Source organism: Crinia signifera, chromosome 3 (genome assembly GCF_055691185.1).
Source record: "Crinia signifera chromosome 3, ASM5569118v1, whole genome shotgun sequence".
NCBI classification, from domain to species: domain Eukaryota; kingdom Metazoa; phylum Chordata; class Amphibia; order Anura; family Myobatrachidae; genus Crinia; species Crinia signifera.
This window is the reverse complement of record NC_139219.1, coordinates 285263280-285286351: the sequence shown is the minus strand read 5'-3', so window position 1 is coordinate 285286351 and position 23072 is coordinate 285263280. Positions and strand designations below refer to the sequence as shown.

The window sequence follows — 23072 nt, the reverse complement described above, 5'->3', positions numbered from 1 at the left end:
TTTCCCTGCCCATCTCTGCTTCAGGGAGACGGACAGGGATCGAGGGGACCTGGGGGGAGGGGGGTCTGGGGAGCTGCAGAGGGCTCTGTCGGAAGGGATAGTGGCGGCTGGCCGTTGCCAATTCTATCGCCAGGAGCAGCTCCGACTGTAACTTCCAGCATGCTGGGATTTGTAGTTACACAACAAAGGGACCCAGTTCCACAACAAAGGGACCTAGAGCCCCAAATGCATTATGTAGCAATGTAATATTGATATCCTTGTGACTGTTGCACAATCACCTCAGTACTAGATGTTTTTATATTGCGCTTTGTGACCGTGTGGTGAGTTTTAATGTACCATTCCATTTTGTTTCGTCCTTATATAGGTAACTAAAGGCACAAAGCAACCAACCAGCGCATCATTAGCAACAGCGGCCTTGTGCAATCCTGTCGTGAGAACAGCGTCTGTAAATGGGATGAGGCGTAAGTAAGCTGATGTCCAGTATTGTGAGAGATGACTCACTCACAACTTAGTAACACATGACAGCACACTTCTGTGTACACTGCACTCAGACAAACCAAACAAACTGCAGTGTCTCCCGTGACGGGCACACATGTGTCCCAGTATACCGTCATCTATGACCAGGAGTCTTCATTGTAATACACAAACTGCAAGGGAAATATCTCCCTCTCTGTGGGGGCTGTATTGGCATCAGTGACTGGAGTGTGCAAGAGCTTCCTCTAAATGCAAGATGTCATAAATTAATAGTATGGAACTTCATCCATAATGAACACATGAAACTGTTTTGTTAGTCGAAGGGGACCACTGCCTTGTTCCATGTTCCTCAGTGTACTGCGTAATGATGTACATTTCACTGTGCAGAGCTTTTCTAAGTTCCTGTGCTTTTCATTCCCTGACTTATACCATCATCTCATCCCCACTGCACACAACAGCACCCATCCCAATGGTCCTACACAAAATGGATGGTTATCTCCTATTTGGTGGCAATAAGGGGAACAACTCTCTACTAGGATGAGTGGTATCCCTCAAAATGCTCTTCACTTTTGAGAGGAGCCGATTTCCATACATCTGATGGATACTTGGTAAAGCAACCCCAATTATTCTACTTGCCATCTATACCACCCTCTGAAGAGATTTACGCTCAGCGGCAGAGCAAGAGCCAAACCATACTAAAACACCATAAGTGAGAACACTTTCAATAATACAAGAATAGAACTTCACCAGAGTTCCCTTGCACATACCAGATGAACGTAGTTTCCTTAGGAAAAACATACGCTGGTGGTCCTTCTTTATGACCGTGGTTTATGCATATTCCATGAAAAGATCTTTTGACATGTTTATTGCCAGAAATTTAAAGGACTCGGCAAGGGAATTGAATAGGGCAAATCGAATTAACCCCCCAAAAATGGCCCCACAGTATCTTAAGGGTTTTAGGAAGGTCCAGGAGACAGTCTTCCAAGGAAAATAATTATTACAACACAAGGACACATGCTGTAACTGGAGGGACGGATGTTCAGGGGGAATTTGAGGGGAAGTTACTTCACAGAAAGGGTAGTGGACAAGTGGCATAGCCTCCCAGCAGAGGTGGTTGAGGATAGTACCGTACATGTTTGGGATAGGCATAAGTATATTCTTGCAAAGACTTAAGGAACAAATAGGGTTGCAGTTGCCAAAAGGATAAATGAAAATGTGCCAAGAGATTCTGCCATCACAGTCTATGTTTCTAGAGTATCGGCATTGGCACTATAATAGGACCCCAGAGGAATCAGCTGTTCAGCCTAAGTGCTAATCACCCAGATCTGTCCAACTCGTCTGAACATGTGTGGCCAATTCGATCTGTCAGCTTAGCACACTGTCATATTTAACCCTCCTTTAGATTTTTCTCAACGACAAAGACATAGAGATTTGATTAAAAGGACAATATCCACCTCTGTATGAATTTATTAAGTCATTCAGAAATAGATTTCATGTGTTTTTTGTTTTTATTCTGTCAGAAAACAAAGCTTGGCATTCGTGCGGCCAGCCTGTGAGAGTCTGAGATTGTGCGACATGAAATACTGCTCCCCCCCAAAGAGGGAATAATCAGTATTCATTGCTCACTTCCCCTGTCAGCTGTTGAGTATATTTATGACATACAGGCCTAGGGCAAGCATGAATTGGTTGTGATGGAAAAGGCTAGAGAGATCATTACAACTATATTCCGACAAAGGAGATCTGTGAGAACAGTTTCTTGAGGGTCAACCATATACCACCCCATCAGATGAGCAAGCGCCTGTCCCTTCTCTGCCTTTATACAGCATATGGCTGTGGAGTGTTTGTACTGGAGAAAGTCGCCCCACAATTACTTTTGTTCTTCCTGTATTATCCTCTTGTTATGATTTCAGGACACTGACTGCTTTTGTTTTCTCTTTACTCCTAACATCTGTGTTGTTTTTCCCCAGCTTTTGTCTGTCGATGAGAATGTCCTCTGAAGTTTATACAGCACGCTCTGAAAAAGTTTGAAAGTTAGCCGCTCCCCTACCGGGAGAGGGAGGACAGCAATGGAGAGAGAGAGGGGGCACAGGTTTTATTTTTGGCAGAAATGTCTATGCCCCGTTATAGCTTAACAAGTTCTGTACAAGGGTAGATAATTATTCACATATTATATTTACTTTGGTGCTGGTGTTAAAAGTGATGTTACCTATATCACCCAATCAGATTCTACTTAATGTTTATCTAGCTGCTTCTTGATGTACAATCTGATTGGGTGCTATGGGCAAAAAACAAACACATCTTTGTAAATATAACCCCTTAGGGGCAGATGTACTAAGTATTGGAGAGAAAGATTGCAGAGGATAACTATAAATAATAGTTTATCCAGAGCAACATAAACTTACCGGCATGGGCATGTAACAAGGAATCATAGACACTGGCATTTGGGGGTTGAGCTTTTAAGGGGAGGAACGCTGTGTGAGGGGAGTACCGATTTCATTGGTGGATGGAATATCAGGGGAGTGGTTCTATATCTAATATAGGCCTATGTCTAGAATAGAGATGGGTAAAACGGGTCACTAAAAAGAGATCGGATCGAGTGATCAATCTGTGAAAAGATCCGGATCTTTTAGACGGGGCAACGGCTCACTTTGAAGAAAGTTTGAAAATAACGAAGCATAATTTGTTTTACAATAATTTATTGCCATAAAATCAACATTTAAAATTATTATTATTTTTTTAAACTGTGAGCTGAACAAATAAGAACATAGATGACCGAGTAAAACACTGATCGATGGCTGGGTGCAGAATCGCCATTGATGGCAACCATCGATGGCAATTCCTTTGCAGCAGCAGCAGCCTTGTTATTCTTTCTTTCACTTGCAGTCGCAGCACTGTAAACTCAGTCTCCAGAGTTAGTACATCTCAGCTGCCACAGGTGGCAGTGCTGAGCTCAGGCAAATGCATTGTTATGAAAAACTAAACTAAACGTAAAAGAATGGCGGTTCAACTTTTTGGGATTGGCGGTTCACTCTTTCTTTTATGAGATCTGTCCAAAAGAGCTGCTTCGCTCGCGAACGACCCATCTCTAGTCTAGAAGGTTCTATCTCATTTCACTCAGATTCGTTGTCCACCCTCCCGCCCTAAGTGGATGGGTTTTCTATGTTTGAATCATTGTGTCAGCCTTATTGGTGGCCAGTTCAGAACGGTTATATGTTTTGTTTATATTTAAAAGTATTCGTTGAAGGACAGTTTAGTCAAATAAGTGGCTAGGCATGTATATCAGTTCACGAATATGGGCATCACCGGTTCACGGTCCACTTTGTTATTCGCTGTCGTATAATATGAATCGTCATGGACCAGTTGGCCCAATTCTTATCCCCGTAGGGGTTGGAGTGATCAGCTCTATCCTTACAAGTTGTACCTAACTACCGCATTGATACTAACTAACATATGCAAATAGTAATTAGTACAGCTCTTCTGATAAGAGCTGTCATTTGTGATGCGGCTCCGGCTCTGGACTGCGGCATGCTGGGAGGGATCCCTCACACAGCCCTGCAGAGAGAAACCCATAGGCTTATATAGGGTATAGCCAGGTTTTGCAAGCCCCGGCGGAGGGGCTTTAGTGCATACAAAAATACGGTAAAATACCCCAAAACTTTTTTTACCACATAATCACTTTAGCGCATCCCGCCCTATACATGTAATAATTATGTCATATTTTTCATGATCTTGGAATGCACATTGTATCTTCCTATTTTATTTTCTCTTTCAATGGTCCTGGTGACACAGCTCAACATTGGGATGTAGGAGGGTCCGTAGGAGGGTCCGTAGGAGCCAGGCACCTATCCTAAAGCTTTTGGAGGGTAGGCTCCTCCCTTCTGCATCCCAGACTCCTCAGTTCGTGTTAGATGCCCACTGGAGTGGGTGCTATTCTAAAGGGCTGCTGGAGCAGCCGAAGGATTAGAGTAGTTAGGAGTTTTTTTATTTTATTAACTTTTACACTAGCTAGGTAGGCACAGTGTGAGGATTCTCTCTAGTGAATCCTCACACTGACAGCGCAGCAGGAGCTGACAGAAGCGCGTCCTGTCAGCTCACTGTGCACAGGGGAGACGCTGTCTGGTCTCCCTGTGCAGCGCTTACAGCTTCTATTAAGAAGCTGCCTGGGCTCCGGAGCGCTCTGAAACCGGCTTCACGATAGGTGGGGATCATGGGGGACAGGCGCTCTGTGATGGCGGCGGCCATTTTCTGCGGAGCTTACACACTGAGCTCCTATATGAAAGGACAGCAGTGTGTTACAGGCATGTTCCAAGTGGTCCCCAGCTGAGGGGGAGACACTGGAACTTGGAGATCCTGCAGTGGGAGCAGCTGTCTGGGGGTGGTTGGCGCCCGATAAAAGGCTGCAGATGCCTAAGAGATTTTTAAGTCTATACCCCATGCCTGAGGCTCATGCAGACCTCTGGGAAAAAGTTCAGGTGGTAGATGCTCCTGTGGCACGGCTTTCTAAAGCCACGGTGCTACCTGTCCAGGGGGGGGGCAGTCTTTAAGGACCCCATAGACCAGAGCGCCCCAGGCAAGTCGGGGTGGGGGCGCCCCGGTGCCGGGGGAGGGTACCTGTCCTGCGGCGCTGTGTATTTAAAGCTGGCGGCGGTGGCAGAGAGGGGTCCCTGCAGTCAACGAGCGATATCCTCCGGGCAATGCGGAAGTGCTTCTGTTGTGAAAACACTGGCCGCACGGGGAACGCTGATTGGCTGAATCTCAGCCAATCGGCGTGCGGACAGTGTTTTCACAACAGAAGCGATTCCGCATAGCCCGGCGGATAGCGCTCGTTATTTATTGACTGCAGGGACCCCTCGCTGCCTCCGCCGCCAGCTTTAAATACACAGCGCCGCAGGACAGGTACCCCCGCGGCACGGGGGGCAAAATGCCGCCCTCCAGTGGCCGGCGCCCTAGGCAAATGTCTAGATTTGCCTAGTGGTGGCGCCGGCCCTGCCCATAGACAAGAAGCTGGAAGGTAACCTCAAGGCAATATTTGAGGGGGTAGGCTACACTTTACGCCCTCTTATAGCATCAGCCTGGGTCTCTAAGGCCATGATTGTGTGGGCCAATGACGTGTACAATTTTACATACTGATCCATGTGTGTTGCTGATTGCTGAGAAGCTTAAAGCAGCTGCGGAGTATGTGCTTGAGGCTGAGGAGGAAGCTCTCAAAATGGCTTCCAGAGTTTCCACAGTGTCCGTCAATGCCAGGAGAGTGCTTTGGCTTAAAGCCTGGGAGGCGGATAATGAATCAAAAAAGGCCTTAGAGGCATTAGCTTTTAAAGGAAAGCTGTTGTTTGGTTCAGAGCTGGAAGAAATTATTAAGCAGGCCATGGGAGTACCTTCCTGCCGGCTCCTGCAGCTAAGCAGGCCTCAAGGTTTTCTGCTTTTAGGCTGTCCTTTCGGCCCTCCCCTAGAGGGGGTGCGTCCTTTCGAGGACAGTCTTTTAGGGGAAAGTTTCAGTCCAGGGGCAAGGCCCCAAAGTCAAAGTTCGGTTCCTTTCATAAGAAACCAAGCACCAAAGGAGAGGACAAGCCCTCTGCATGACTACCTGGGGAATACCCCAGCGGTGGTCAAGGTGGGGGGGGGGCGTCTGAGATGGTTCAGGGCTGTGTGGGCATTGTTGGACCGGGATTCCTGGGTGCTAGACATTGTATCCCAGGGTTACAGAATTCCCTTCAAAGGTCTTCCTCCGAGAAGATTCATTCCTACACCACTGCCAAAGGAGTCACGGCTCCGTGTTGCCCTTTTGGCGGCGGCTCAATCTCTCTTAGAGAAAGGGGTGGTTGTCCCGGTCCCTCGAGCGGAGTGGAAGAAAGGCTTTTATTCCACTCAGTTTTTGGTGCCCAAGCCAGACGGGTCTTTCAGACCAATCTTAAATTTAAAGTCCTTGAATCTCCATCTGTGGGTAGACCATTTCAAGAGGGAATCTCTACGGTCTGTGCTGCTAAGCCTGGACCAGGGAGAATTTTTGGCGTCCATGGATGTCCAGGACGCATATCTTCATGTGCCAATCCATCCGGAACATCAGGGTCTTTTGAGGTTTGTGATAGTAGACCTGCATTTGCAATTCCAGGCGTTGCCCTTTGGTCTGGCCACAGCACCAAGGGTATTCACCAAAATAATGTCAGTAATGGCGGCGGCCCTCTGACTGAGGGGAATCACTGTGATTCCGTATTTGGACGACCTGCTGTTCAAAGCAGAGTCGGCGGAAAAGTTGCAGAGTCACTTGGCAGAAGCCATCAGGTTTTTGCAGGCTCACGGTTGGCTTTTAAATTTACAAAAGTCTCAGTTGGTGCCGTCACAGAGACTCCAGTTCCTGGGAGTTGTCCTGGATACCCATCTACATCGGATATTCCTACCAGAGACAAAGGCCAGGGACCTGGCCTCCTTGGTGCGGGAGATCCTGGCGTCTCAGAGCCCATCGGTTTGGAGGTGTCTCAAACTGTTGGGGAAAATGGTGGCGACTTTCGAGACGCTACAGTTCGCCAGGTTCCACTCTCGAGTGTTCCAGTGGAACATCCTGACATCTTGATCAGGGAATACTCAGACCATGAAGTCAGAGCACATAGTGTTGTCTCCAGAGACATGGTCTTCCCTGCATTGGTGGATGGAGGTGGATTCCCTTCAGTGGGGTCAGTCTCTGCAGTCCTGGGACTGGCTGGTAGTCACTACCGACGCCAGTCTCAGGAGCTGGGGGCAGTGGTTTTGGACCTGCGCCTCCAGGGCTTATGGACCTCGGAGGAGTCTGCCTTGCCGATCAATATCCTGGAACTGCGGGCTGTGTGGCAAGTGATATCTCTGGCAAGAGAAAGATTGCAGGGTCTTCCTTTAAGGATTCAGACCGGCAACGCCACGGCTGTGGCGTACCTGAATCATCAGGGAGGCACACGCAGCAGGCTGGCCATGTGGGAGGTTTCCCGGATATTCTTGTGGGCGGAACAGAATGTTCCAGCGTTGTCAGCGATATTCATCCCGGGGGAGGAGAATATCGAGGCCGATTTCCTGAGCAGGGAAGAGCTGCTAGAAGGGGAATGGAGCCTGAACCCACAGGTGTTTCATCAGATTACACTGAAGTGGGGAACTCCGGAGGTGGACCTGATGGCATCGAGGTTAAATCATCAGGTGCCCAGGTTCTATGCCAGGACAAGAGATCCACTGGCCGAAGCAGTGGATGCAATGACTATTCCCTGGGAGGGGAATCTGCTTTATGCCTTTCCGCCGTTTCCAATGCTGGCGAGAGTATTGAAAAGAACCCAGTCCCAAGGAATTCCTGTGATTCTAGTATCCCCGGATTGGCCAAGGAGGTCCTGGTACTCGAGGCTTCAGAGATTGTCTGTGGACTCGTGGCGTCTACCTCTGAGGTCAGATCTGTTAAACCAAGGGCCGTTCTTACACATGGATTCAGCTTGGCTAAATGTGACGGCTTGGCTATTGAAGAACAAGGGTTTCTCGGAGGCTGTGGTTAACACCATGGTAAAAGCTAGGAAGTCAGTGTCTTCAGCAAACTATTATAGGGTCTGGAAGACCTATATTAGGTGGTGTGAAAGGCAGAAGTCGCATACATCGCGGTTTCGACTTTCAAAATTGTTGGAGTTTTTGCAGGATGGTTTTTCGTCTGGGTTAAGCCTTCAATCACTCAAGGTACAGATATCGGCCTTGTCGATTTATTTCCAGAAAAGGATAGCTTTGCTACCGGAGGTGCAAACTTTCCTGCAAGGGGTTTCACGATTGAAACCTCCCTACAAGCAACCAGTGGCTCCATGGGATTTATCGCTGGTACTGGAGTGTCTTCAAAAGGCACCTTTTGAGCCGCTGAGGTCGGCTGACCTTAAGTTCCTTACATGGAAGCTTGTATTTTTGTTGGCTGTTGCGTCAGCAAAGAGAGTATCAGAGTGGGAGCGTTGTCATGCAAGTCTCCTTTTCTTATTTTTCATGATGACAGGGCTGTTCTTCGAACAGTACCCCAATTTTTGCCAAAAGTAGTCTCTGCTTTTCATCTGAATCAGGAGATAGTTCTGCCTGTGTTTCAACCCCCAGAGGGTTAAAAAAAAAGGGACAAATTGAGGAATTTGGATGTTGTGCGCGCCTTGCGCATTTATGTGGACAGGGTGAAGGGTGTCAGGAAGACTGACACTTTGCTAGTCTTGTATGATGTGCACAAGATTGGTTGGCCTGCCTCTAAGCAGACCATTGCTAGGTGGTTGCGTTCTGTCATTGCTTTTGCATATACTAAGGTTGGTAGGCCTGTGCCCGCCAGGATTAATGCGCATACCACCAGGTCGGTCGCCACCTCTTGGGCGGTTCGACATGGGGCCACAGCTGAGCAGGTTTGCAGGGCCGCCACTTGGTCATCTGTTCACACTTTTGCCAAATTCTATAGGTTCCATGAGTTCGCGTCGGAGGACGCATCATTTGGGCGAGCAGTGATGAGAGCTGCAGACCTGAGCGTACCCTCCCAAAGGACCGGCTCTGGAACGTCCCAATGTTGAGCTGTGTCACCAGGACCATTGAAAAAGAAAAAGGGATTTTTGTAAGAACTTACGGTTCGAATCCCTTTCTCTGATATGGTCCTGGTGACACAGCGATCCCTCCCTTACGCTCAGTATGTATGCCAGTGTTTATGATGTTTCATGTTATATATGGTTGAAAAGTTATTTTTGAAATTGTGCATATAATATGTGCAGGCGTTTGTACTGAGTTAATGTATTCCATTGGCTTTGAAAGATTGAACTGAGGAGTCTGGGATGCAGAAGGGAGGAGCCTACCCTCCAAAAGCTTTAGGATAGGTGCTTGGCTCCTACGGACCCTCCTACATCCCAGTGTTGAGCTGTGTTACCAGGACCATATCAGAGAAAGGGATTCGAACGGTAAGTTCTTACAAAAATCCCTTTTTTGCCTTGAAGGGTCAATGTTTTTCCTGGTACGCACCCGTGATTTCAGGATAATACACATGTGCAACATGGCAGCCTCACAACGTTGGTGTTATTCCCAAACAGGGCAGCATCTGTGTGGAATATGTATGTTCCGTGTTTTATCACACCTAATTGGAGACCCTCTTAGGGGTAAATTTACTAACATGGGATGTTGCCCATAGCAACCAATCAGAGTGCGCTTCTTATTTATTTTGCACCTTCTAAATGATAATAGATATAATCTGATTGGTTGCTATGGGCAACTTTTCATCTTCAACCGCTGCACAAATTTACCCCTTAGTGCAGTGGTTCTCAAGTACCCCCAACAGTGCACGTTTTCCAGGTCACCCGGCAGGTGCACAGGTGCACTCATTTCTTACTGACACATTTTAAAAGATCCACAGTTGGAGCTAATTATTTCACCTGTGATTCAATGTGGAGACCTGGAAAACATGCACTGTTGGGGGTACTTGAGTACCGAGGTTGAGAACCACTGCCTTAGTATGTAACGCATCCTATATAATAAAAGTCTAATGCTGCTCCTCACCCCAAACGACAATTGATGGCAGGGCCCTGGGTCGTTTTGACTGGCTGGTGACTAGTCATTTGATGAACATAGATAAAAAAAAGATCATTTCTAATACATTTAGGCTAGAAATGATAGCATGGTGGTATATAGTAGCTGCATTAATATGACTCTGCGGTACTCCAGGTGTAGGATTCTCAGTATTATACTTTTGTTACAGATGCTTCTACTCTTCTAGTCTCCTACTCTTATACAAGCAGAGTACATCGGTCACGGTGCTTTTACACACATTCTTTAAAGCAGAATTCAATTGCACTAAAACATTACACTTCTCTAAATAGAGATTTTAAAGCCAAAAAGGATTTGGAAGTAAAATGGGTTCATGTTGCTCAAAAGAAATGTTTGAGGATACACAGAGCTGTGCACAGAGCTGTGCACAGAGCTGTGCACAGAGCTATACACAGAGCTATACACTTTTACGTCATAATTATCATCAGAACGGGCTTGTGCCTGCCCTATAATAAGTGCAACAGATACTTCTAAAGAGGTCCTAAATAGCTGCTCATATCCTGGTCTGATGACCTTGTCTACGCCCCCTGTGCAAACGTGTAGATGTCATCAAAATGCTTATGACTCCATACACAAGCCTAATGAAATGATGCCAAGCCACCCTCACTGTCTTACTTTCTCCTAGTGGCAGCGGTGGCTCCAGCGGCTTCTTCTGGGTCTTGGTGGTCACGTGCAGAGCAGTTTTTGTGGCGACATCTCAACAGCAGTATTTGGTGAGTATTCGACGCCCTAGTCCTAATCCATAACCCTTCCCGGCCAGCACGGACGGTGTAATGGTTAGCATTACTGCCTCACAGCACTGAGGTTATGGGTTTGTATATTCTCCCCATGCTTGCGTGGGTTTCCTCCGGGTACTCCGGTTTCCTCCCATGATCCAAAAATATACTTGTAGGTTAAATGGCTCCCTAAAAAATTGACCGATGAGTGAATGTGTGTGTGGACATGTGGTAGGTAATATAGATTGTAAGCTCCACTGGGGCAGGGACTGATGTGAATGTCCAAATATTCTCTGTAAAGCACTGCGGAATATGGGGTCCCCCAGACGCCGCCCACCGAATGCCGGTACCCCCCCCCCCCCCCCCCCCCTTGTATGCCACGTATGTTCGCACAGGCTGCGAATGGATGTGTAACATAAAATACCATAAAGAATCAATTGAAATGGATGGGTAGTTGCACTGACTTGCCGCATACTATTTTTAGAGTGCTGTGTTTCTTACCATAACCTTTTAATAAGACTGAGCTAGTAAAACATACAGGGCCTGGTTCAGCTTTGTTAGCAAAGCCAAAAATCACGCAAATGGGCAAAACCTTTTTGCACTGCAGGTGGAGAGATTATTTAGATTTGGGTGGGGGTTTGCTCAAACTGAAATCTAAATTTCAGTGGGAAAATAAAAGAAATGTGTGGGCTACATGCAAAAGTAGGCAGTATTTACCCTGCAGGGAAACCATAGAAATGTATTTGCTCCCCTTGCATAGCAACATGGTTTGTTCCAAACACAAAATTATTGTTTCCTTTGCCTTACTGAATCTGGTCCGCAGGTGTGTCCTCATACATCTGTGCTGCAGACGCGGCAAACAGCCCTTATCGCCATGGCGTGGTCCCGTTTTATGTTCCACCGGTCGTTGGGTATGTCAAGCATTGTCATGTTAACTATTCGACCCTGTCAACCTATTGACCATGTACCGGTTGACCTAATGCATGTCGATCACATGAGATTGACCTACTGACTGTCGACCTCTTGAATGTTGACCTATCATTCTGAAGCCATCTCTCTAACCCAGGGATGGCCAATTGCGGCCCTCCAGATGTTGATGAACTACACATCCCCGGATGCTTTGCATTAGTTTTGTTATGTGGCCATGCTGAAACTGATGCAAGGCATGCTGGGATGTGTAGTTCATGAACATCTGGAGGGCCGCAATTGCCCAGCCCTGCTCTAACCTCATGTCACCCCATGACTCTCAAACCTCATACTTCCTTCATGTCTCTCCAGTATTATCATACAAATGTTGTCACACGTAGCCGCGACGGAGCGCGGCGGGTACAGTACTCACCCGTCCGCGCCCGCCGCCGGCTAGCGTGTGCAGGCTGCGGTGTGCGGGTAGCGGCAGCTCTGGGTAGGGATGGCAGCAGTAGTGGTGCCGGGAGGCCGGCGTCGCCATCTTGGTTGAGGGCAGGAGACAGATTGGCCCAGAGTGGAGGTTCCCTCCTCATCCTGTGCTGACAGCCAATGGCAGCCATCCCCTGGGGATATAGGGGATCTGCCTAGGCTGTTCAGTGTCAGTGCAATGAGTCTTTGGAGTCATTCACAACTCCTAGCTGATTCCCGGATCCTGGCTCTTTCTCTCCTGACTCTGGCGCCTTGCTCCCTGCATCTTGCTACAAGGAAGTTTTCTCCTGACACCAATGCTGCAAGTCCTACCTAGTGCTTGTTCCTGCTTGTGTCCCAGAATTACCCTGCACAGCTTCCCGCTGTCCTCCTTCATACAACTCATTCATTCCATCATCTTTCAGTCATCCGGATCCATTTCTTCTGTCATCAAATCAACCTCCTTCCGGATTCTCATCTATGTACTCTGGCTCACCAAGTATACGTTTCCAGATTTCCCTGCCCGTTATTAGTATTGTGCTGGACTCTATTTAATTTATTCCAACTGTCACTTAAAGAAGTATTTGAGTGAAGTTTATCATTTATGAAATCCGTTATTAAACCTGCACGTTTCAATCCTACTCCTCCTGGTCCGTCTCCGGTTCCTGTGCACCACACGACTCCATCCAGCCCTTTAGCCGTGACAGTTTGCACTGACCAGATGGAATCGGGTGAAGCACAGGCCTCCATGACGGATGTTCTTCAAGGCATCATGGCTCGATTGGAACAAGTAGAGACTACCCAGCGTCAAGTGGCTCAATTTCTCCAGACCTTGTCATCACCTCAGGCGGCTCCCTCAGTTTCAGCAGCACCAACCTCCGGAGCTTCGGCCCCTGCTGCTCCCCCTGGGCCAGCTGCTCCTCACCAGCTACACCTGTCAACCCCCAGTAAATATGACGGGTCCCCGAGGGGGTGTCGAGGATTCCTGAATCAATGTGACGTCCATTTTACCCTCCAGCCTTCCAATTTCCCCTCTCCCAAGACTCGGGTGGCTTACATCGTGTCCCTACTGGCGGGCCCAGCCCTGGAGTGGGTGTCCCCCCTTTGGGAGCGTGCGGATTCCATCCTCAATAACTATGAAGAATTTGTGGCCTCCTTCCGTCGCATCTTCGACGAGCCTGGCAGAGTGTCCTCCGCAGCCACGGAGATCCTAAGGATTCGTCAGGGCAGTCGCCCAGTGGGACAATATGTCGTACAATTTCAAACCCTGGCTTCCGAACTCAGATGGAACGAAGAGGCTCTCGTTTCTGCCTTCTGGAACGGCCTAGCCGGGCGCATCAAGGACGAGTTAGCAACTCGCGATTCTCCTTCCACCCTGGCTGAACTCATTTCATTATGTAACAAAGTCGATCTGCGACTCCAAGAACGCCAACTTGAGAGGAATCGCTCTGATCGCCTTCGCCCTCGATTTCCTTCCAATGTCGCACCAGCCTCCAAACCAACCCCGCCTCCTGCGGTGTCAACAGATGAGCCCATGCAAATCAACCGCTCCCGTCTCTCTCTCGAAGAGAAGTCCCGAAGACGGCGAGAGAATCTATGCATGTACTGTGGCTCCTCAGCTCACTTATTGGCCTCCTGCCCGCTGCGGCCGGGAAACGACCGCTCCTAATCTCCCCGAGGGAGGTCCGATTAGGAGTCTTGCTTCCATCTCCCTCTTCTTCTGATTCCACCATTCCGGTTACCCTTGTGTGTCCCCAAGGGAGAAAAAGAGTTCAGGCCCTATTGGACTCTGGAGCAGCGGGAAACTTCCTTTCTTCTTCTTTTGTTACCCAACATGCCCTGCCTGTGCAACCCCTGGATCACTCGCTGGTTCTCACTGCAGTGGATGGGAGTCGAATTCGTAGTGGACAAATCACCCATCAGACCACCCCGGTGACACTGCTCATAGGAGCTCTACATCAAGAGACCCTCGAATTCTTCATTCTTCCACAGTCCTCACACCAAATGGTCCTGGGCCTTCCCTGGCTCTCCAAACATAACCCACACATCGATTGGACCAATATGGAGGTCAAGGCCTGGGGAACAGATTGCCAGTCTACTTGCATTCCTCAGATCCTTCCGGTCTACCAGACCCATCCACAACGTGAGGGTAACTGTCCTTTATCCTCTTCAGCTCCACCCTTGTCGATACCCGCACCATATCGTTCATTTACAGATGTATTCAGTAAAGGTGGCGCCGACACCCTGCCTCCTCACCGTCCTTGGGACTGCCCGATAGAGCTGGTGGCCGGGAAATTCCCTCCTCGTGGCCGCATCTATCCCCTGTCGCTACCTGAGACTGAGGCCATGTCCTCGTACATTCAAGAGAACTTAAACAAAGGTTTCATTCGACCATCTACTTCTCCGGCCGGGGCCGGGTTTTTCTTTGTGAAAAAGAAAGATGGCGGTCTTCGGCCATGTATCGACTATAGGGGCCTGAACGACATCACCATTAAAAACCGCTATCCCTTACCCCTTATCGCAGAACTATTCGACAAGATCAGAGGGGCAGCAATCTTTACTAAATTGGACCTGCGAGGGGCCTACAATTTGATCCGGATCCGTCCAGGTGACGAGTGGAAGACGGCTTTTAACACGCGCGACGGCCACTATGAATACCTGGTGATGCCCTTCGGCCTTTGTAACGCCCCCGCTGTCTTCCAACAGTTTGTAAATGATATCTTTCGGGACTTGCTGTACCACTCCATCGTAGTCTATCTAGACGATATACTCATCTTCTCTCCAAATCTCCAACTTCACAGACAGACAGTGTCCGAAGTCCTACGACGTCTTCGCCAAAATCAACTGTTCTGCAAGTTGGAAAAGTGCGTTTTTGAGGTCACGTCCATTCCATTCTTGGGTCACATTCTCTCCGCCACTGGGATAGAAATGGACCCAGAGAAGGTGAGAGCCATCCAAGACTGGGCAGCCCCCACAACACTCAAAGGAATTCAGAGATTCCTAGGGTTCTCAAACTATTACCGGCGATTTATCCGGAACTTCTCTACTATCGCTGCTCCCCTCACTGCTCTCACTTGCAAGGGAGCTGATCCAAGCCGATGGTCGCCAGAAGCATCCTCTGCCTTCCAGCAGTTAAAGAGAGCATTCATGACGGCACCAATCCTCCTCCAACCAGACCTCGACAGGCCCTTCATTCTCGAGGTGGACGCATCCTCGGAAGGGATCGGGGCCATCTTGTCACAAAAAGGTGAGGATCAAGAATTACACCCTTGTGCCTTCCTCTCCAAAAAATTCCTCCCAGCAGAGAAGAATTACCCCATCGGGGAACAGGAGTTGCTTGCAGTCAAAACTGCGTTAGAGGAGTGGCGATACCTTCTGGAGGGGGCACGACATAAGATCACCGTGTATTCAGACCACAAAAATCTGTCCTTTCTTAAACAGGCTCAGTGCCTTACTGCCCGCCAAGCCCGTTGGGCCATGTTTTTTGAACGCTTTGATTTCCAAATTAAATTCCGACCTGGAACCACGAATACTAAGGCAGACGCTCTATCCCGCTCCTTTGAGACGACCTCTGACCTAGAGACACCTCCTCGTCCAATCCTCGATCCGCTGGTCTTCGCCCAAGTAACCGTACAGCCATCTCCTCCTCCAGGTAAAACGTTCGTTCCCCCCGAACTTCGCAAGAAAATATTGTCATGGGCACATTCTTCCCGCTTCGCAGGGCACGCAGGAGCACAAAAGACCTTGATGTTCCTGTCACGTTCTTATTGGTGGCCAACCATCCGCCACGACGTAACCAACTTCGTTGCCTCTTGTGTAAGATGTGCTCAGCATAAAGTGCCCAGAACAACTCCCGCTGGTCCTCTCCGCCCTCTAACCATTCCCACAGAACCATGGACCCATCTGTCAATGGACTTCATTTGCGAACTACCTCCCTCAAAAGGTCATACCGCAATCTGGGTAGTGGTCGACCGATTCTCGAAAATGGTCCATTTTTTCCCACTAAAAGGTCTCCCCTCTGCTCCAGTACTGGCTCAGCTATTCATCTCAACCATTTTTAAACTTCACGGACTGCCCAAAGAGATTGTATCCGACCGCGGAGTACAGTTCGTTGCAAAGTTCTGGAGAGCTCTCTGTGCCGCGGTACAGGTCAAACTCAAGTTTTCCACTGCCTTTCATCCCCAGACCAACGGCCAGACAGAACGGGTGAATCAAGACTTGGAGGCCTTTATCCGACTGTTTGTCTCGTCTTCCCAAGATGACTAGGTGGATCTTCTCCCGTGGGCAGAATATATGCATAACAACTCCTATCACTCTTCCTCCGGAACCACCCCCTTCTTTACAGTATTCGGCAAACATCCACGATCTCCGGATTTCTCAGAATTATCCTCTTCCGAAGTTCCTGCAGCAACCACTTCATTACAACGCTTTGCTAAAATCTGGTCGGATGTCCACACCGCTCTTCTTAAATCTTCCGCCCGATACAAGAGGATGGCAGACAGGAAAAGAAGGGCAGCGCCCAGATTGAAAGTCGGAGACCGGGTATGGCTGTCTACCCGCCATATACGCCTCCGTCTGCCCTCTATGAAGCTAGCTCCCCGGTTCATTGGGCCATACCCTATCATCCAAGTCATTAATCCTGTCGCTTATAGACTTCAACTTCCTCCTTCCCTAAGGATTTCGAATTCCTTCCATGTGTCCCTCCTCAAGCCTTTAAGGTTGAACTCTTATCAAAAGAAGATTCCCAAACCGCCCAAGATTAACTCCGAAAGTGGGGCTGAATTCGAGGTAAGACGCATTATAGACTCTCGTTGCCGCAATTCTCGTACCCAGTATCTGGTGGAATGGGTTGGGTTTGGTCCCGAAGAGAACTCTTGGGTGGATTCCATTGATTTGCACGCTCCAAAACTGGTAAAGCAATTTCTCCAGAGAAATCCGCACAAGGCCCATAGGCGCCCTGGGGTCACCCTGAAAAGGGGGGGTACTGTCACACGTAGCCGCGACGGAGCGCGGCGGGTACAGTACTCACCCGTCCGCGCCCGCCGCCGGCTAGCGTGTGCAGGCTCCGGTCTGCGGTGTGCGGGTAGCGGCAGCTCTGGGTAGGGATGGCAGCAGTAGTGGTGCCGGGAGGCCGGCGTCGCCATCTTGGTTGAGGGCAGGAGACAGATTGGCCCAGAGTGGAGGTTCCCTCCTCATCCTGTGCTGACAGCCAATGGCAGCCATCCCCTGGGGATATAGGGGATCTGCCTAGGCTGTTCAGTGTCAGTGCAATGAGTCTTTGGAGTCATTCACAACTCCTAGCTGATTCCCGGATCCTGGCTCTTTCTCTCCTGACTCTGGCGCCTTGCTCCCTGCATCTTGCTACAAGGAAGTTTTCTCCTGACACCAATGCTGCAAGTCCTACCTAGTGCTTGTTCCTGCTTGTGTCCCAGAATTACCCTGCACAGCTTCCCGCTGTCCTCCTTCATACAACTCATTCATTCCATCATCTTTCAGTCATCCGGATCCATTTCTTCTGTCATCAAATCAACCTCCTTCCGGATCCTCATCTATGTACTCTGGCTCACCAAGTATACGTTTCCAGATTTCCCTGCCCGTTATTAGTATTGTGCTGGACTCTATTTAATTTATTCCAACTGTCACTTAAAGAAGTATTTGAGTGAAGTTTATCATTTATGAAATCCGTTATTAAACCTGCACGTTTCAATCCTACTCCTCCTGGTCCGTCTCCGGTTCCTGTGCACCACACGACTCCATCCAGCCCTTTAGCCGTGACAAATGTTAATGTATCTTTATGTCCCCATGAGTCTTTCACCTCTCTCACTCTCACACTCTCATCCTCCCATCTCTCTGATCTTCCCAACATCCTCTTCTCTCTTTCTGATCTCTACCCCTCCTTTCATTGGATGCGAAAAGGACCTGTCCCGGTGAGGATAGACCTGAGATTGCTTTCTATCGCACGTTCATCTTTTGGGCAGACATAGCGCCATCCACAGATGACGTTATTTTTTTTGAGAGGAGCCTTGCTTCTCGTGTTTATATAAATATTATATGTGGACAGCCCCTTTTGAAATCTATTTGGGCTACAGGACTGTGCAAAAACAAAAGGTGAAGATATCAGTCATTTCTCTGCAACATTCTAATTCCAACAAAAATTCTAGAGAAAAGCATTTCTTATATTATTAAATCAGAGCCGGCCCTAGCCTAAATGACGCCCTAGGCAAGAATTTGGCTGGTGCCCCCTAGCACCGCCACTAGTTCCGCCTCTGACCCTGCTCCCCTTTCCCAGCACCATCAACCCTCATCATAGTAGTCATCATTTTGGTGCTCCTACCCGCAATATTTTAAATAGAAACAGTGCACACATTCAGTGCGCAGCCCAAACAGGCGTGTGTTCTTGCTGGGAAGGGCCACCCAATAGTACACCCAATTCAAATTATGCCACACAGTAGTGCAACTTTATCACAGTATATCATGCGATGGTGTCCCTTATTCATGTTACATCACACAGTAGTACCACTTTACCTTATATACATTACTCCTCACATTATTCACATTATACCCTTAGAAAAAATCCTGAGAAAATATTGTATTTTAAGCACCTCCATGGCTACACTGCAACCCAGCACAAAGCAGTGTGTGCTGGGCAGAGGAGAAGAGCTGCAGCTGCTGCTGTCACTTAAGGGGATGGGGCCCGGGGCCCCCACTGGGCCCTTCCATCAGACTTTGGCCTGGGTAATTTGTACTCCCTACCCCTTTCTCTCGGCACCCCTGATAATACCACACAGTAACGCCCCTTACACATGACACACATTATTAATGTCCTTATAACCATAATGCCCCTTACATATTATGCCAACCTTTATTAATGCCCTTCATACACATAATGACACACATAATGCCCCTTACCCATATGTTGCACATTATTAATGCCCTTATACACATGACACACATAATGCCCATTACACATATGTTGCACATTATTAATGCCCTTATACACATGACACACATAATGCCTGTTACACATATGTCACACATTATTAATGCATTTTTACATGACACACATAATGCCCCTTACACATAGTATGTTGCACATTATTAATGCCCTTATACACATGACACACATAATGCCCATTACACATATGTTGCACATTAATAATGCCCTTATACACATGACACACATAATGCCTGTTACACATATGTTGCACATTATTAATGCATTTATTCATGACACACATATGCTGAACACGATTGCACAACCAACCCACCCGCAGACAGCACTCACACAGCCGCTAATACTGTGACCTCTGCCTCTGCTTGGATACAGATGTTTCCTCATACATCTTGACTCAATAAGCCATGCAGCTCCTGGCCAGTTCTGCTAATGTTGGGTGCCTTTTTTGCTGAAAATTCCTCTTATTTGCATTGTTATGACCAGCACACACAAGGAGCTTCCGATGATTAAAATGATATGCAGCATGCCTATATTCTGTCTGCGACTGTGGCTGTACCTGCATACGGAATGCTATGTTACAGTGATTTCCATGAATACACTATTTCATATGCAGATACAGCCTCACTCACACACAGAATATAGGCATGCTGCATATCATTTTAATCAGCAGAAGCTGCTGATGCCCCTAGGCATTCCAGATGCCCTAGGCAATTGCCTAGTTTGCCTATGCCTAAGGCCGGCTCTGTATTAAATAGACCCCTAAATCTGTCCAAAGTTACGTTTTTTTCTTTTTTTTTTTTCCTTTTTCCTTTTCTCCCAGCTAAGAATAGACCATTTCTAGATATGTCCTTGAACCTGCTGTGTGAGGAGTCCTTGAGAAGTGCATTTTAGGAACCTGTGCACTTGCGGATCTATTACATTACATTCATACCCCACTGGAAAGTTGGCTTGTCCCTTGCAGAATACATCCACACGATCTTTACTTGCCAAGAGAGGAATGCCACAGGCACATCATGTAAACTGGGGAAGTCAGCTGGGCTCCAGCCGCTGATGTGGAACTAACAGGAGAACAAGATCAGGATACTGAATACATCGTGTACAGTATGGCACCTCTCAAAGACCTACAGTGTAACACGGATCTCTGACCCCCCTTGTCCCCCAGCCATATAACTTTCTGCTAGAGAAGCAAAGTTCATATGTTAAGATATTGGGCTGCCAGCTAGCAAGTTACAATTGTGATCTTATTTGAGTTGTTTGTTCAACATAGTGTTTACTTTAGGAAAGTTTTATGTGTCCATTATGTAAATGATTACACGTATTACATGACTGAATCTCAGTGACAGTGGTGCCAGCCACCCTGACAGCTTCTTCAATAAAAACTTTAAGCCAAACAGCCCTTTTTAGTGACGCATTGTAATGCTAATATTTCTGCCAGCACGTAGGGGTTGTAACTAGAAATCACCAAGTGCCAAGGAGGTCTCTTTCACGCTGACAGTAAACTTAACTGAATGGTATTCAGCAACCATGCTCTGTGAGTTCCCGTCTGAACATTCATAACTGAGATATTGATTTCCTTCCTTTAGCTGTACAATGGGGCGATACCAGGGCCGGATTAAGGGGGAGGGGGGGAGCTCAGGGGGTCAGTACCCTCAGGCCCCCCTCTATATAGGGCCCCCCTGTGGCTGGCAAAAAATTATAATTTAGCTAAAGGTTTTGTGGATGGGAGTGGGGTAGTGCTGCAGCTTCACCTATCTGCCAATGTGACAATGATTAATGGTGCTGAGCATCGGGAGCGAAGCAACACTGAGGGGGAAATTTACTAAGATGTGTATTCTACTTCACATGTGATTTTGCTATGGGAAACTAATCAGATCCTGTCTACTATCTTCCAGAGGGTGCTGAATAAATAAGAAGTAGATTCTGATTGGTTGCCCAGAGCAACATCACATGTGAAGTAGAATTCACATCTTAGTAAATTTCCCCCTGAGTGTGAATGAAGTGTGAAGTGCATTACTGGGAGTTTTCTAAGTCCCATGAGACTTTGCACAAGAGGTCAGAGGCTTGAGCTGAGCTCTGATTGATGGAGCTCATCACCTGCTTCTCAGGCCCGTGGAGGACAGCAGCAGCAGCCTCATCATGGGAGGGTTTTTAATCAGAGGCAGTGCTGAGCCTCTGAGGTCTCCTACAGAGCAGGGTACAGAGGGACAAACACAATATTGCTGTTATCTACTATTTAGGGACTCTATAGGACTCTACACACGGAGAGATTTGTGCCAGATATTCATAATGGGAGATTCAGCATGAGAGATTTAAAATCTCTCACAGAAAGTGTTTAGGCGACTAGAGGGGAATAAAAAATATTTCAATTCAAATAATGGGTTAAAATAAAGCCTGGGCGGTGGGTGCAGGGTGGATAGCTGTTTTAAAACAGTAATATTGTCCTTTACAGTAGGACTACAGGTCCCAGCAAGCCTGCCCCACATGCTGGTACTTGGGGGAACCACAGGTACCAACATGTGGGGCATTAAAGGCCCGCATGTCCCCCTGTTTAGGAAATATTAAAATAAAACCACAAACACAGGTTTTAAAATATTTAATTAAACTGCTTCTTCTTTCTTTACCCAGGGGATTCTTCGTTGTCTTCACCTGGGAGCGAAGAGCTCTTCTCTGCTCCTCCTTCGCCATCAGACTTCTAATATACCCAGCTCTAGGGGCGGGGCGATGATGTGGCAAGGTGTGATTGGCTGGCCACGGACATTTTGAATTATTTTTTCTCCGCTGCTGCTGCCCCTGGGGCCCAGAACCGCCACCGCTGCTGAAACACTCAGAAGGCCCTGCTCATCTGCACTAGATGTACAGGACCTTCTGAGTGACTGCACTGAAATGATCTGATTAATTCTAAATCCTGGGCAGATTCAGAACGGTAGGGACGCGCATTTAAGTCACTTTGTGGTCTACACACGAACACCTCCCAATGGGACAATTTTCAAGGGCAAACGCAGGTGTTAACCAGCCTGCTCGGGCCGGGCAGATGATGTCATGTGACGTCACCGTCTGCTCCCAATTTGTAGAGCAACGCACAGCCGAAAAGTAAATCCTGGGCTTCCTTTTGGCTATGAACAGAGGAAAAGTAGTTTGATGGTGAGTAACCATAGCAGCATAGAAAGGAGATTCCCCACTTTCTTTTCCTAACTACTTCTACTTCCTAGATTATACTCGGTCGCAATCAGCAAGTGATGTCACAATCAGCATGCCCGAACAGAGGTTATAAATAGGGGTGCCCAGAGTGCAGCCAGCACTTTAAACTTAAACATGGCTAGAACAACATCACCCAAAAAATCCCCCAAAAAACTTAGCAGTCTTCTGCAACATAAAAAAAAGCAGTCTTCTGTACCAAAAAAAGAAACAAAAAAAAAATTAACATTGTTCTGCTGAGGAAAAAAACAAAAGCTCAACATGCTTCTGCAAAAAATAAAAAAAACACAACCAAAAGATTCGCAGTCTAGAGCAATATATAAAAAAAAACAAGACAAAATTAGCAGTCTTTAGAAAATTTTTAAAAAAAGTCGGTACTTGTGTATTATCACGGCGCCCATCGCATTGCATACCATAAGGCATACGATGGTATGCGATATCGCACAATGTTGTACAATGGCATACAATTTTAAAATTGTATGACATTGTATATGGCATACAATGCCATACAATGCGATGGGATGCGATTAAAAATTGTATAAGCACCCTAATGGGTGCTTACAATGTTAAATGCACCCCCACGTCACCCCCCACTATAAAGGTGAACCCGAAGCGTGGCGAGCGAAGCGAGCCCGCGAGGGGCGGCGGTACGCATCCTACGACCTTTTCATACCCCCACTATCCACGTCAGCGTGGAGTTGATTTTATATAGTGTGGCGAGCCACCGAGCCCAAAGCGTGGCGAGGGGGTGCATTTTACATTGTAAGCACCCATTAGGGTGCTTGTACAATTTTTAATCGTATAGTGTCGCA

At 47.7% G+C, this 23072-nt stretch overlaps 1 long non-coding RNA gene across 1 annotated transcript in view; it reads left to right on the top strand.

Moving 5' to 3' along the window:
- The window catches only part of LOC146064629 (uncharacterized), a 46670-nt gene extending 26452 nt beyond the window's left edge, over positions 1-20218 (top strand). Inside the window, exons 2-4 of the long non-coding RNA XR_014471833.1 lie at positions 365-461; positions 10646-10733; positions 19886-20218. This is a non-coding gene — a long non-coding RNA (uncharacterized LOC146064629). The remainder of the gene's footprint in view (positions 1-364; positions 462-10645; positions 10734-19885) is intronic.
- Positions 20219-23072: the final 2854 nt, after the last annotated feature.